Consider the following 4,113-nt stretch of genomic DNA (forward strand, 5'->3'; position numbering starts at 1 on the left):
TCTTTAGTTCTGTTTATGTGATGAATCACACTTATTGATTTGCATATGTTGGGCCAACCTTGCCTCTAGGGGATGAAGCCTACTTGATTATGGTGAATAAGCTTTTTGATGTGCTGCTGTATTCAGTTTGCCAGTATTTAGTTGAGGATTTTTGCATTGATGTTAATCAAGGATATTGGCCTGAAATTTCTTTTTTTATTGTATCTCTGACAGGTTTTGGTATCAGGATGATGCTGGCCTCATAAAATGAGTTATGGAGGAGTCCCTGCTTTTCAATCCTTTGGAATATTTTCAATAGCAATGATACTGGCTCTTCTTTGCCCTTCTGTTATAATTCAGCTGTGAATCTATTTGGTCCTGGGCCTTTTTTTTTTTTCGGTTGGTAGGCTATTTATTACTGCCTCAATTTCAGAACTCATTATTGGTCTATTCAGGGATTCAGTTTCTTCCTGGTTCAGTCTTGGGAGTATGTATCTCTGCAGAAATTTATCCATTTCTTCTAGATTTTCTAGTTTATGTTCATAGAGGTGTTTATAGTTTTCTCTGATGATTGTTTATATTTCTGTGGGGTCAGGATGATAACCCCCTTATCATTTCTAATTGTGTTTATTTGATTCTTCTCTTTCTTCTTTATTAGTCTAGCTAGTGGTCTATCATTTTATTAAGTTTTCTTTTCTTTTTTTTTAACAATTAATTTATTTATTTAGGGTGAGGCAGGGAAGCAGGTAGGGAGGGCAGGGGCAACCTCTCTTCCTCACAGGCACTAGGCCTTGTTTCTCTCCCAGATAAGCTAAGGTCATCAGGGGCTGAGGGGAGTGAGGCAGGGAGGATGCATGGGGTCTGTGGGAACCAGAGAGAAGCTGGAGTCAGAGGTAGGAGCTGGGGCTGTGTGGGGGTGAAAGGTGAGGCAAGGTCAAAGGTGAACTGCAGCTTGGAGGGAAGGGTCCAATGTAAACCAGGACTTACAGGTGTAGAGGTAAAATGGGGTTCATAGGGGGTGAAAGAGAAGTTGGGATCAGAGGGGATTCATGGGTGAAAGAGAAGTTGGGGTCAGAGGTAGGAGTTGGGGCTCAGGTGGGGAGTTAAAGGTGAGGCAAGGTCAGAGGTGAAGGGCAGCTCAGAGGGAGGGGTCAAACGTAAACCAGGACTTATAGGTCTAGACGTAAAATGGGATTCGTGGGGGGCAGAGGTCAAAGGTGAAGCAGAGGTCCGGGTGAAGGAGGGCCCATAAAGTTAAAGGAGCGGTTTCTGGAGTCAGAAGGGGTGAAGCGGGGCTCCTCCTGGGAATGTCAAGGTTGGAAGAGCTCAAGGGAGTCAAAGATAAATTAGGGCTCAAGGATCAAAGGGGAGTCAGGGTCGGAGATGAAGTAGCCAGAGGTAAAGCGAGCTCCAAAGGTATTGTTAGGGTCAGGGCAAAGTCTTAGGGTCAGGGGTGAGTCAGGCTTGGAGGGAAAGCAGGGCTCTAGGGGTCAGAGATGGAGGGTCCTAAGGGATCAAAGGTCAGAAGCCTCGAGGGGACAGATGGGAAGCGATGGGAGCAACCTAGGCCACCTTCTCCTCGGCCCCCTCCTCGAACTTGCCCTCCTCGGCTATAGTGTCCTGGTACTGCTGGTACTCAGATACCAGGTCATTCATGTTGCTCTCAGCCTCAGTGAACTCCATCTCATCCATGCCCTCGCCTGTGTACCAGTGCAGGAACGCCTTGGGCCAGAACATGGCTTTGAACTGCTAAACAGCTCCTGGAAGGCCATGCTACTGCCGATGAAGTTCGCAGCCATCTTCAGGCCACGGGCGGGATGTTGCACACGGCTGTCTTCAAGTTGTTGGGGATCCACTCCACGAAGTAGCTGCTGTTCTTGCTCTGCACACTCAGCATCTGCTTGTCCACCTTCATGGACACGCGGCCCCGGAACACGACAGCCACAGTCAGGTAGTAGTTGTGGTGCGGGTTGCACATGGCCATCATGTTCTTGGTGTCGAACATCTGCTGGGTGAGTTCAGGCACTGTCAGGGCCCGGTACTGCTGGCTGCCCCGGCTGGTCAGGGGTGTGAAGCCGGGCATGAAGAAGTGCAGGTGAGGAAAGGGGACCATGTTGATGGCCAGCTTGTGCAGGCTGGTGTTCAGCTGGCCCGGGAAGCACAGGCAGGTGGTGACTCTGCTCGTGGTGGCCGACACCAGGTGGTTGAGGTCCTTGTAGGTGGGGGTGGTCAGCTTGAGGGTGCAGAAGCAGATGTCATGGAGTGCCTCATTGTTGATGCAGTAGATCTCACCCATATTCTCCACCAGCTGGTGCATGGACAGCCAGCGTGGCATTGTAGGGCTCCACCACCGTGTCTGACACTTTGGGTGAGAGCACCACGCTGAAGTGTTCATAATGTGGTCTGGGAACTCCTTGCAGATCTTACTGATGAGCAGCGTGCCCATCCCAGACCCCATGCCACCCCCCAGCGAGTGGGTCAGCTGGAAGCCTTGAAGGCAGTCACAGCTCTTGGCCTCCTTCTGGACCACATCCAGGACAGCGTTCACCAGCTCCATGCACTCCATGTAGTGCCCCTTTGCCCAGTTGTTGCCAGCTCCAGATTGGCCAAACGTGAAGTTGTCTGGCTGAAAGATCTGACCGAAGGGGCAGGAAAGGACAGAGTCCATGGTGCCGGGTTCCAGGTCCACCAGCACTGCTCTGGGAACATAATTTCCTCCTCTGGCCTCATTGTAGTATACGTTGATCCTCTCCAGTTGCAGGTCACTGTCCCCATAGTATGTGCCTGTGGGGTTGATGCCATGTTCATCACTGATAACCTCCCAAAACTTGGCCCGGATCTGGTTGCCACACTGGCCAGCCTGCAGGTGCACGATCTCCCTTATGGTGGTGGCACTGAGGGTGGATGTGGCAGCAGTGGTGTGAGTGTGGGGAGCTGCGGCGGCGGTGCGGGTGGAAGATGCTGCGGAGATGGCAGAGCGCTATTAATTTTTTCAAAAAAAAAAAAAAAACTCCTAGATGTGTTGGTTTTTTGAAGGGTTTTTCATGTCTCTATCTTCTTTAGTTCTGCTCTGATCTTGGTTATTGTTTTGTCTCTGCTAGCTTTGGGGTTTGTTGCTCTTGGTTCTCTAGCTCTTTTAGTTAAGATGTTAAGTTCTTAACTTGAGATCTGTCTAGATTTTTGATGTAAGCATTTACTGCTGTAAATTTCCCTCTTAATATTGAATTAGTTGTTTCCCAGAGATTCTGGTACATTGTCATTTTGTTCTCATTAGTTTCAAATAACTTCTTGATTTCTGTCTTAATTTCATTACTTACCCAAGAGTCATTCAAGAGCAAGTAATTCAATTTCCATGTGGTTGTGTGATTTTTAGTGAATTTCTTAATCTTGACTTCTAGTTTGATTGTGGTGTGGTCTGAAAGACTGTTTCTTATGATTTCAGTTTTTTTTTTTACATTTGCTGAGTAATGTTTTACTTTCAATTATGTGATCAGTTTCAGAGTAAGTGCCATGTGGTGATGAGAAGAATGTATATTTTGTCATTTTGGGTGGAGAGTTCTGTAGATATCTATCAGGTCTACTTGATCCAGAGCTGAGATCAGGTCCTGAATATCTTTATGTTAATTTTGTGTCTTGATGATGTGTCTAATATTGACAGTGGGGTGTGAAGTCTCCTACTATGATTGTGTGGGAGTCTGAGTCTCTTTGTAGGTCTCTAAGAACTTGCTTTATGAGTCTGAGTGCTCCTGGATTGGGTGAATTTATGTTTATGACAGTTATGTCTTCTTGTTGAATTGAACCCTTTACCATTATGTAATACCCTTCTTTGTCTTTTTTGTTTTTTTTTGAGATGGAGTTTCACTCTTGTTGCCCAGGCTGGAGTACAATGGCACGATCTCAGCTTACTGCAACCTCCGCCTCCCGGGTTCAAGCGATTCTCTTACCTCAGCCTCCCGAGTAATGGGGATTACAGGCATGTGCCACCACACCTGGCTAATTTTGTATTTTTAGTAGAGACAGGGTTTTTCCTTGTTGGTCAGGCTGGTCTCGAACTCCCGGCCTCAGGTGATCCGCCTGCCTTGGCCTCCCAAAGTGCTGAGATTACAGGCGTGAGTTGTGTGGCTGGCCTTCTTT

At 47.6% G+C, this 4,113-nt stretch overlaps 1 pseudogene; it reads right to left on the reverse strand.

The window, feature by feature from the left end:
* Window positions 1-1,321: 1,321 nt before the first annotated feature.
* LOC119618166 (tubulin beta-4A chain pseudogene) lies at window positions 1,322-2,662 on the reverse strand (annotated as a pseudogene).
* Between the last annotated feature and the right edge of the window lie 1,451 nt (window positions 2,663-4,113).

The sequence above is a fragment of the Chlorocebus sabaeus genome, chromosome X (assembly GCF_047675955.1).
Source record: "Chlorocebus sabaeus isolate Y175 chromosome X, mChlSab1.0.hap1, whole genome shotgun sequence".
Lineage (NCBI taxonomy): Eukaryota > Metazoa > Chordata > Mammalia > Primates > Cercopithecidae > Chlorocebus > Chlorocebus sabaeus.